This window comes from Heterocephalus glaber, unplaced genomic scaffold, assembly GCF_053883595.1.
Source record: "Heterocephalus glaber isolate CG9 unplaced genomic scaffold, H.glaber_assembly_v1.0 deba00001662, whole genome shotgun sequence".
NCBI classification, from domain to species: Eukaryota; Metazoa; Chordata; class Mammalia; order Rodentia; family Bathyergidae; genus Heterocephalus; species Heterocephalus glaber.
Genome location: NW_028258403.1, coordinates 7306127 through 7319086, shown reverse-complemented (window position 1 = coordinate 7319086; position 12960 = coordinate 7306127).

Sequence of the window (12960 nt, the reverse complement as noted above, 5' to 3'; positions counted from 1 at the left end):
TTTGCTCAACAAAATTTCATTTAATCTTTACAATAATTTTGAAAGTTGATATTCTTTTTATATTGAAAATGAAACTGAAATTCAGGTAGATTAAACTTTCCAGAAATTTCTAACTCCAAAATCACATACTTTCACTCTCTTGCACTTTTTATAAATTCAACCAGCTAACAATCTAGTGTTATCTTCACACATATCACCAAGTCCTAGTTAACCTTGTCATTCCTACCCAAGTTACTGTACTTGAATTAAAACCCGTTTCATTTTTCTTGTTAAACAAAACAATATCCTGTACAGTTTTTACTGACCTTGCCATGTTGTCTTCAGTGGGATTATAACTTTATTAGAAACTTAAGAAGTTTTTTTTAATTTTTCCAAGAGTTGAAACTTCTTGCCTTATTGAAGTTTTGGAACCTGCATTTAGAAAGTAAAACTAGTAGTAGGAAACTATCATTTGCTAAGTGTCTACTACAGAAAATACTACACTGAGTAATTTGTTTTTAATGTCTCCTTCATTTTTTAGGCCACAAGATATATTCAGTTTTGCAGTTCTTTTTCATTTTCTTTCTGTTTCATCAAATTAGAGTAGGTCTTTGAGATGGACATGATTAATCAAGTCCTTCTTCTCACTCTTGTCTCCACTTTCTCCTCCCCACACACATGTTCCATAAATAAGGCTCTAGGGAAAAAAAGGAAAAAACATTTGGACCGTGCACATTTAGAATCTTTCAGATTAAGGCCAGAGAATAGATGTATCTTTCCACAGACTATTTGGACAATTAAAGGTGACTATTTTGAAAATCAGTGATGTTTCCCCCACATAGAGATGGTAAAAATTATAATATTGGCAGGAGATTATTTTGGGTGCAGACTTACAAGTGTATAGTCATGTAGGTAGTAATTCTCTGATATCACCACTTGAGAATATATGGAAACCTCCACTATAGTACTATACTCTGTGGCATGTGCTGTCCTCAATTGCGTCTGATATTTCAGATTTATCTATGTAAGTAATGCATTTTTCCACACACTTATGGACTCTATTTAAAGTCTCTGATGAACTGGGCAATGCATTTGCTAACCACATTTTCCCTAGTGCCCCTTCTGTGCCTCCTCTCATGGCTGGGAAAGGATTTCACTTTCAGAAAGATAAACCTCTAATGAGCCCTGAGGAATCTTTGTTCGAAGATGTCCAGTCCACCAGGGATCAGCTAAGAAGGTGTCTGAAGTGTGAATTACTTACTGATTAGCAGCCAACACTAGATTTTTCTCTATTTCTTGAGGTCATCAATCAAATTCAACCCATGTTTTAAATTCTACCCAACAGTAAAGCCTTTTTTTTTTTTTCTAAAAAAGCTATTGTTTTTATTCTTTGCTGAAAAGAATATTTCAAATTCACAGCTTTCAAACTTTGGAGTGAATGAAAAATAATGCTTTAATAGACCTTGACCCTTCACAAACAGCACATTATTAAATTGTTTAAATAATGTGCTTGCTGACTTCCTAGGTCTACAATGGGATTTATAGACAATGTGATTATTTTTAGATGGTAGCTGGATTTTTAGCAATTAGAAGGTTTTAAAACAACTTTATAAACACAAAATCTTAAAGAACTTTAAGCAGTTTTGCAGCATTTAAAAATATAAAGAATACAAAAGAGCAGTGAGTTAACCTCTTTAGTTCTCCTTTTCATAGAAATGTAGAATATTTTCAGTATTTAATTAACTTGAAAGTATATGGGAAAATCTATACACATCTATACCTTGAGGTTTCTTCTCATTAGACAGAACACAACACCAGCTGAGATGCTATTTGGACCAGATGGAGCTTAGCCTGAGTGAGAAGTCTATTTTCTAAGGTGACACAATGAACATAGCAATTATTTTTTTGGGGGGGGGGGTGTAAGGAGTAAAAACTGCTTTGCAAAACCGGCAGTAGCAGTGTCTCTCCAAATCTGTATCTTGACTTGTCTGGGAGAAGGTCTTTCTTTTTTTTTTTTTTTTTTGGTGGTACTGGGGATCAAACTTAGGACCTTGTACTTCCAAGGCAGGATGCAGCACCACTGAGCTAAATCCCTGGCCAGAGAAGGTTTTTCTTAGGAAATCTTCAATAATTAATGTTAACTAATAAAGAAAGGAGAAAATGAAGAGAGAGAAGAAGACAAAAGTCTTCAATATTTAATGTTAACAAGAAAAGAACATAAAAAGAAGAGAGGGAGGAAGGAAAGAAAGATAGGAAGAATGGGAAGGAGGAAGGAAGGGAGGGAGGGAGGGAGGGAGGAAGGAAGGAAAGAAAGAAGGAAAAGAGGGAGGAAAGATGAGAAAAGAAGGAAGGTGTCATGAAAAATAACAAAACTCTAAGAGTAATTTTCTCCTCTGTGTCCGCTGGATAGAAAAAGATTATTACCTTGTGTCATTAACATATGGAGGTCTCCATTATTTAGTCAGTTTCACTTTCATGTTAATTGCTGTTATTTAAAAGTTCAGGGAACATTTGAAGAGTTTAGTGTCATTTGAGGTTAGGTTGAAATGTCTTGAATATTCTAGTTTGTACAGGTGCTACAGTTTAAGCTAATATCTTTGGCTGATTCATCTTATGCAAAAGAAAAAAAAATATATATATATATCTCTGAAAGCTTCTATTTCTCTTTCTTCTCTACCTTCTGCCCAGTGAACTGATAAAAATTTAAAAGCTCAAAAGAATCTTTTCTCATTAAATTTGGAGGTAGAAATTAGAGATTTTTTCAACTGGAGAAGTTTCAAAGGGTTGATCTTTGAATCTGTTCTTCAAGTGAATTTTCCTGGTGATGTATTATCATTTGAATATACTGAAGCCTCTTCATTTACCAGGCTGGTGACAATTTTGATACATAAATAGGCTTACATAGGATTGATGCTTGAACCAATAATAAGCAACGGTGCGTTCTTTGTGATACATTGGCACTAAAACCCAATCCTAAAAATCTCTTACATTATTTAGAGGAGCAGGGAACAATGACAGAAGAGAAGAAAGAACATACAGCTTCCTATATTCTCTACTGAAGCTGAGGCAGTGCCAGTAATAGGGATGCAGTTACTACCAGGGAGAGCTTGAAAGTAGCTTTAAACACCATGTTCATAAATCTTCTGGAAAAGTTAGAGGCAGAAGTGAAAACATCAACACAATATCTTCTGGAAGTTGTAAACTAGATATACTAATTTTAACTCTCCAATATGAATTTAGGTAGAACAAAACAAGAGAATTGAAATGTTACAGGATGCTGATGGGAATGCTAGGAAAACACTCAGAGTCTGCCTGCAAGAGTGTTTTCATTTCAAGGAGAATCTAGTCACTCTCTTTTTCAACTCTTATAGTCTTTCAACTCTTCATCCCAGTTTTCTCCATATCACATTTTTCTTAAAAACTCTGTAATATCATAGGGAATGGTAGTCACCTGAAGCTGGGGAGAATAGGGAGAAGAAAGAATGGGAAAGGTCAATCAATGGTCACTAAGTTATTTTAAGATAGGAGGGAGCAAGGAGTTCTAGGATCTGTTGAAAGGCAGGGATACTAGAGGTAACGATAACGTACTATACAGTTTTAAAAACTATAAAAGGATTTTAAAAGTTTTCACAATTAAATGATAAATATTTGAGATTTAATATGTTCAAGTTGATTTAAAAATTACACGATATATACTTTGGAAACATCACATAGTAAACCATAAATATGTATAATTTTAAGGTTTTCATATATCACTTAAAAATAAATTTGAATTAAACTTCAGGGAAAAATCCCTCTGCTTCCCAATGCTTATAGGGTATGGTGTTTTGGGATGGTTCCATCAAAGTATTGGACACAACAAAAATTCATGACTGTATTTAATTCCCATGATGTAAAAATGAACAATAATCTACACTGTAGTTTATTTAAAATTTTCGAAGATTATAGGTAGTACAAGATATACTATTCTAATATATCTTCATTTGTGATAGTAGCATACTAGATCATTCATGTGTTTTCATTTCTAAAGTAAACATTTTTTTCAAATAAAATATAATTCGATGATCTAGGCTTTGCTAACATATATGCAACAGTGATTACAACTAAGGCAGATAGTTCCATTTTTTTCTCCCATTTATATTACAGTTCAGTAATTATTTTCATTGATTAGAGCCATTTAGGTGTTTTTACAGTATTTTGTTAGGTTTCTTCATGTTTTAAAAAACAGCTTTTTGTCTTTCTTTTATTAATATTCTTTATTGACTTTTATAGCTGATTTCCCATTTGATTTCATAATCTATGTGGTCATTTTCCATTATTTTATTCCATATGTTTTCTCAACAATTATACAAAAATTTCATCCATATTTACATTTTCTAAAGTGGCTAAGCATATAAGTAAATAAGACTTCAGAAATGTATGCAATTTTTATATGTGTCATTAAGTTAAAATTAAATAAAATGTCAATACTTAGGATAGGAGAGTCTTACTTCATGAAATGGAGGATAGTTTTGTTTCATCTATCTGGTGTCATTTTTGCTTATATTATACAATATAATAACTAGGCTTTTATGACAGTAAAGTCAGAGGAGCAAGAAATAAATCTTACACGTTGTTACCCCAAGTCAGTTGTCGAGGTCACACTGTCATCTTTGGTGTCTCAGTAGGAAGGCCAGAAAATCCATTACCTGCTTCTTGTTTTCATTTCAACTGTAGAATTGACTCTGTCCTCAGCATCTCGCCAAGTGCCATGCTTCCCCCAAACTTTCCCCCACAATAAATCTCACAGATATCTCAGGGATAAGGGGAGGTGAAAAGAAGAGGGTTTTCAGAGAGGCTAGATCCCCAAACAATATTAGTAACTCTTATTTGAGCAGAACTATGAAGAATTATTTCTCCATCCTCACTCTAGCTCATTTGTATTATTTATTCCATCATGAGTTGGTAACTGACTTTTCTATATATCATTGTTGTTCTCTTCTATGTAGACAGGCGCCTGCACTCTTAATTAATTGGCATGGTGAGAAAATAGGAATGGCCCTTTCCTAGGACTCAGGAGGAATGTTCTAGTTCTGGCCTTGCTTCTCAGCAACTGGATGGCCTGGAGCATCTCTTTTGCATCTCCAGTCCAACCTGAGTTACTATGGAAGCATAGTGTGAGAACTAGCATGGATCAGTCTCACCATAGATGATGAATTCTATGCATAAAAATGCAAACTTGAAAATGTAAAATGTACATTTTCTTTTCTCTTCTCAGGGACCCACTGTACACATGAACTTCCAATTACAAAGACATCTTTTATATTTGTCTTAACCAAGAGTTTCCTCATTTAATTTGACCAGGAAACTTCACATTTTTTCATGTCTTTCTTTCCCTCTCTTTCTTCCTTTCCTCCTTCTCTCTATGTCTCCCTCTCTTCATCTCTCCTCTCTCTTCTTTTTTCCATCAGGTTCAAAGGAAGTAAAAATATAGGATTGTTTCTGACTTGGAATTTAAATCTCTAAGCAATGTAGCCCAAATATACATTTCCACTTAATTCCAGCTACTCCTCTATACAAACATTGAGCTTTCATGTGAGGGTACTATCCAACCACGCCAGGCTAATCTGCCTATTCATCTAGCTCTCTTGTATTGTTTTTCCTAGGACAGAACACAATTCTCTGTTCTGTCTGTCCAGAACTACTTCACTTCAGTCATACTGCTTGCGCTCTAGTCTCATATACTCCTTCTTTAATCTCATGAAACAACATCATCCAACCCATTTTATATTCTATCATGACCATTTGAATTTCTTTAGCTGGTGGCTTGCTTCATCATACAACTATCTAGGTCTTTACTTCATGCCATTCTAGTTATAAATTTCAAGAGAGCAAAAAACATAGCCAGCACACTTTATAGCACCTAGAAATAATGTGGTAGCTCTTAGAGAGCAGCTGTTGTAGGAGTAAATGACTGATAGAGTGGTGATAAATTTGTCAGGTGACTGGGAGACAATCAGAGATTTTAGATTTATTTGTTTGTTTTTAATGTTGTATATTTAATGGAATGAAAGAAAAGGAAGGGGGAAAAACTATTATGTCTGAAATCAGAAGGATATTCGAGGCATCTTTTGATGGCAGTATCTAATCGTGTAGCTTGATCTCTTCTCAACATGGCTATATTAATCAAACCGGTGTTCTGAATGTTATTATCCTATAGTAAAAACTGACAGAAACCATAGCCCTCCTTGAAGAGATGGAAAAATAAAATGGGGGAACAATATAACTTTATAAGAGGAATATAGAAAGTCAAATAAGATTAATTTGACAACTTCTGTGAGCTCTTTGTGTGAGACATAAAGCTACATTCCTAGCTAAACTTGAGAATGTACAATTTCCTATTTCCCTGGTTTGATGTTCAGTGTTGACTTCAGGTCCCTTATTCTGTCTGAACACATCTCATTGCCTGCTGTGAATTTGGAATCATCTTCTCAGCAGTAAATAGAACCTCCAAGGCTGTAGCCCTGAAGTCAGAGGAAGGATTGCAGCACTCTTGAAAAGCCAGGAAAGGAACCCCTGGTGCTCCCCTCCTGGTGGGAAACCAACCTTGAGGGTGGCTGGGTGGTAGTGGTGCTGATAATTCATGTTCTCTTCAGTCAGGATACTGCTGACAGTAGGGAAATCTTAGTTACTTTGTTTTGTTTTCAATAAAAATAAATATTTTGGGGCCCCACGATATTGGAAAAGGTGTTTCAGAAAGCTCAGTCACGGTAGCTGGGTCAGCTGAAAGGGCACTAGAAACAGCAACTTCTTGAAGCAGTTTCTATGCCCAGCAGGCTCCCCTGGTGTCCCCACTTTGTTGGCTTTGAGTAAGGCAGAACATTGTTTCCCAAATATACTCCTGCTTTCATTATCATCATCATTGTCATTATCATCATTATTGCTATTCTCTGACTCATCCAGCAGAGGAAACTTTCACATATTGACAGTGGCTGAATACAAGCACTTTAGTTACTTTGTCAAAACAAGAGTCAGCAAGATCACCTAGTCTTTGTAGCATCATAGGCAGGGGCCCTCCAATTACAGACAAATGTTCTGAAATTACTTTTGTGTTCCATTCACAAACCACACAGACGTATTTTTCTCATTATATGCAAGTCCATGATGAGAACAAGGAAAGTGGCACATATATATTATTCCATAGAAGGTAAAGCCATATTCAGGGTGTCTTAATTTACTATACAAAAAAGGGAAAAATGTCAAGATTTGGAGTATTGTGGGACCAGATATATTCCATGAAAAGTAAGGTGTTTTTGTATCCCCAAAGGTTCAAATCAGGTGTTTATTGCCTAAAACATGTCTGAGAAAATTAATGAGGTAAGTTATTACCCACCATGTCTGCAGTTTTTCCATTACCAGCTGTAAAAGCAGGTAGCAATCTCACTCTACCTTGAAGGCATCATTCATTATAAATTACTTGCTTTCAATCATGAGGGGAATACAGTGAAAGGAAAAATACAAAAGAAGGTCTTCAGTGTGCTTTACTAAAAGACAAAAAGAGAAGAATTAAGCCTCCATGTCATTGTCAAACTTTGCCAAATGGGATATTTTGAATTCAAATAATTAGTTAGTAACTCATTCATAAATATTATCTGAAGTTCAGCTGGTGTCTTTCACTTTCTTATCTTTTTTAAAAGTAATGTGAGCCAGAGGCATGCCTCACTATCCAGAACACTAACACACCATTTTATGACTGGAGAAGCATTTTCATTTTTGTCTTGGCTGAGACTAATTTTTGTTCCAATCAAGTATAGTTAAAGATGAACAGTGGGAATAGAAAGAAAAATGTCCTTGTGTTTAACTCTGTTCCTAATCCAGAAGTTAGACAGTCAAAAGATAGTTTTCTTCTATCACTAGGCTCAAATATGGCTACAGATGTCTCTCAGAAGAGAATAAAGACTTCCCTCTGTTGATGCCTGGCTCTGATTTTCCAGGAGTCTTCAATGGAACCAACGCCCAGCCTTGAGTAAAACTGCACTGACCAATCTAATAGACATCTCAACATAGATCCAAAAACTTTTGTACACGGAAATCAGTTCCACTGCCTTATTGCTAGATTTCTCTCTTATCCGTGCTATTTAAATCTACACTTGTACATCATATGTGGTTAGAGTTTGTGATTTCTTCCCGTAGGACATGTAGATAAGACAGACACAAAGGGCCAACCTTCGGTCCTGTGGATAGGACAAAGGGAGGCTGCAATAATAATGGCCATGGAAATTCCTCAGAATGTTGCTTGTAATGGATTGTGAAATATTGATAGAGTAACATAATCAAATTGGAAACCAGAAAGTCCTTAGGACTTTGCTATGCTGCATATTACCCCCAGATCCATTAGGTGTTCCTGAAGACAATCTCCTTAGGAAATGTGTGGTCATCCCTGATAAGCATAGGCAGCACAACACTAATTTTTATCAAAGCTCCCCGGACAGAGAAAAATAAGAAATGCTGATTACCATTGATGCTACAAGAACTGGGACCTTTATTCACCAGTATTATAATTTATATAGTTGAACATTTTGTTGAATTTAATACCTTGAAATCTCAAACCTCCGAGTATCAAAATTGCTCTTTTTTTTTTTTTTTTTTAAGTATCGTGGTAGTAACAACTCACTCATAAATAGATCTTTACTTTGGAACTGAATTATTTGTCTTAGTCACTAGAAAATATTATAAACTGTACTAGTAGTGATTTCTAAAGCAATAAAATATTGTAATTAACAGAAATGGAGTTTAATATCTTTTTTCCTGACTCATTTATTTAACATATTTTCATCTTTGCACTCTACCCATTGCTGGCATTCGAGGTTATGGTAGTGGGTAAGATAGACATGGTTTATCTCAGCTTAAGATAGGCTTCAATTCATTAAAAATGCACCACCAAAAATTTTATGTGCTCAAAATGACAAAATGACAAAAGCTTATTTGACGCTGATACAATTTTTGAAAGTTAACTTTTACTCTGCTATACGTTGATCTTCATTTTGCAAATTAGGCTGAAAGGAGTAGCCCTTGTCCACTAGTTCTGGTCTAGATTTAGTGGGAAAATGACAATGGTGGAGTTGTGTGAATAGCTTTTAAAGTTTCTGATTGGGAGTGGCACATATTAGATTGACTCACATTTTGTTGGCTTTATTAAGCCACATCCACAGGCCAGTTTTCAGTGGAGTAAGATGAATAACCCTTCTACCCAAAATTGTGGAAGTGAGGAGCAGCGAACATTTTTTACAATAATACAAGTTACAGCACTGCCTTAGGGAACTTACAGTCTAGATAGAAAGCTGAAAGTTGTGATGCAGAAGTGCTACAGGGCATGAAATGGGCATAATTCCATATTATCATCCTTAAGGTTGTTTGCTTACTCCTTATAAAACATCACAAATATGGTCTGCTGGTAAGCATTTCTGTTTTTCTTATATAAACATAATTAAAACAAACATTTACCAAAATAAAAAGATTTAAAGCAAGATTTTATGGTAAAATATAACATCAAGAAATGTGGATCAGATGAACGGTGGCTTCTTTATTGCTATATCACACTGATTAAGTGTCCAATACAATTGAGTGTGCAGGTATTGACAATAAAGACCACAGGAGGAAAAAGCTCTGATTTAATAGAAATAGAGTCATAAGTAAATAAAGCATGTATTAGTCAGCTTTCCCATCACTGAGCTGTAATACCCAACACACACAATGTAAAAGAGAAGTTTAATTTGGCTCATGTTTTCAGGAGATTCAATACATGGTCAGAAGGCTCCAAGATAAAGACTTTATTGCAGAAGAGGGTGATAGAGCAAAAGCATCCAGTTCAAGGCAGCCAGGAAGCAGAGCAAGGGACCAGTGCAGAAGAGCAAGGGGCAGGGATCATATGTAGGACCCAGAGACACTTCCATGGCCCACCAAGACAATCTCAGAAACACGGTTTACTATTCACTAGGTGTTTCTTAACTTTGGTAACAGAAGAAAAAGGGCAAAGAAATAGAGGCATGTTACGATTCTGCAGCAGTCCCTCTCTAATCCTCAGTAGGCCATCACAGGTTTTCTTTAGGCACAGAACTTTGGAAAAGTTTGCTTAGTTGCAAACAAAGCCTCAACTTCATCTGAGAAATTTTATCCATTTTAATTTAACATTAGATACCTCTAACATCTAATAACATTTGATAATATTTAGTTGCTCAAAAGAGCTCATCATTAACTTGTTTATAAACTTATATACAGTTAATTCATCCTTGGACTACACATCAATAAGCACATAACATAAATAGTTCAACTGTTCAAAAAAGACAGAATTCATGAAAATGGTAGAATTTGAAAAACTTTCATTTTCATGTTTGACATTTGATAAGCTCTTTAAGCATAAAGATTCATTTTTAATAGAGCCTATTTTTAAAAATATAGTATAATTTTTAATCTTCAATTTAATTTTGCTTTTTTATTCATTAAGTTTATTGGTACATTTTAGGTATACAATATGGTGATATTCATCAATGGGAATTTGTACCTTTACATGATGTATCTTGGTTCTTATTTTTTTCCCCATTCCCCTGCCCTCCCTTCAACCCCTCAACCCCTCTCTATTTACAAAGACTTTGTTTCTGTGTTTTTCTGTTCTCATATTTATTCCTGTCCCTTCTTTCCCTTCCCCTTCCCCTGAAACTTCCCCTTCCCCTTCCTCTTTGGACCCTTTCTTCCTCTTAAAGTGTGTTTGAAAGTACAATTGCTTATAAAAGGAAAATTCAGGTTTGTTCTGGGAAAGACAGTTGAATGAACATTTTGATAAATTAAACCGATTAAATGGATTTAAAAGTAATATATAGGGGACCAGTGTGTTATAATTGAAGGAAAAATGGACTAAAACACAGGGGACATGAACTATATCTACTTTTTGCTTCAGTGAAATGTACCATTGGGCAAACAATTTGCTGAATCCAAGGTATTTGAAATTGATTTATTTGGACTAAATCCTGGTAAATTTTCTAGAACTCTCTCTCTGTCTTCCTACTTCCCATCGTCCCTCCCTACTCCTTTCCTTCTTTGACTGAAATATTATTATTGAAATATTAAGTATTTAATATGTAAAATAGGCATTTAATAATATATTCATAAATACAAAAATCACAGTCTTTAATCTTGGGAACTTGGCATCAATTAATCACTAAAATAAATAAGTTATTGTAGGGGGTACAATAAGAGAAATAAAGCCTTCATATCAGAAATCTACCTAGGTAATGAAACAATTCTTTTCTGAGGAAGTGACATCTGCCCAGACTAAAGAGTGAAGATTGTGTTAAATAAAGGAACCCTTGTGCACTGTGATGGGAATGGAAATTAGTGTAGCCATAATGGAAAAAAGAATGGAGTTTTCTCAATAAATTAAAAATGGAGGTACTATGTGATCCAACTACCCCATTACCGGGCATATTCAAAGGAAATGAAATCAGTCTGTCAAAAAACATACTATACCTCTATGATTTTTGCAGCACTATTCAGGATAGACAAGAAATCCCAACAACCTATGCGTCCATCAACTAATGAATGGATAAAGAAAATGTAGTACATGTACACAAGGAAATATTATTTATCCATAAAAAGAAAGAAATCCTGTCATTTGTGATAACATAGATGGAACTGGAGCTCAAATAATCTAGGTACAGAAAGACAAAAACCACATGATCTCACTTATATGTTGAATCTAAACAAGATGATTTCATGAAAAGTGATAGTAGAATGGTGATTACCAGATGTTAAGGCGAGTAGGGGCAAGGAGGAATGGGGAAAGGCTGATCAATTGGTACTGATTTATAGTCAGGTAGGATCAAGAAGTTCTGGTATATTATTGCACAGTAGGGTGAATATGGATAATAATAATGTACTAAACATTTCAGAAACCTGGAAGAAATGTGTTAAGGCTTGTATCTAGATGTTCCTCCAAAGCTGCCTACCTTCATAGGTGGGGCTTTCAAAGATGGCTGGATCTAGGATATGTGATACTGGGATTAAGGGTGGGTAGTACTAAATCAATGTACTGGCTGGAATTAACATAGTGCTGGTTGTGACTGAATGGATTTACTAATGATAGAACCCCCACCTTGGGCTTCTAGCCTCCTCACTACTGTTCCTTGTTGCTTCGTGCTTGCCTTGCCATGGGCTCTCCTCTGTTCTTTCTCCTTTGCCTACCTTGGAGCCAACTATGAAGTGAAGCCTCTACACACTGCGAGCTGAAATAAACCTTTCCTCCCTTAACTTGCGTGTATCAGATATGTTGCCCCAGCAAGGAGATGAGTAACTATGACATAAGGATTTTGAAAGTTTTTACCATAAAATTATGATACAAGTTAGAGGAGATAGGTATGTTGAGATTGATTTATACATTACACAATGTATAGAGCTATGGGAAAATCACATTAACATGATTAATATATTCAAATTTATCTCCTTATGAATCAGTTAAGAATAAATTGAATTTAAATTTTAAAAAGAAAAATAATAAATATCTTAAAAATATCAAAAAAGGAATGGGAATTGGGAACAAAGAGTTCTATAACTAGAGAAAACAGGTTAAGCCTTGTAAAGGATTTAGATTTTATTCAAGTGTAGTGGAAAGTCATTGATGAGAGTATAAACAGGGAAATGATAGGAGCTGGTTTACATTTAAAACAATTGATCTGCTTTAGAAAGATGAATTATAGGAGGATAAGAGTACAGAAAAGAGATTAAGTGTGGGAAATTGCAAGGATCCAGGCAAGAGATGACAGAACATTGCAGTAGGGCTATTGAGAATAGTGATCCAGACAGATGCTTGGATTTGAAATAAACTTGGAGAAAGAAGTGTCAGTATTTGCTGATAGGCCAGTGTAAGGAAGGAGGCAGAGGGAGAAATCAGGAGGGGCTCTCAGGCTCCTACCTTCAACAACTGAGTATAAGTTTCCATTAGTGAGACGG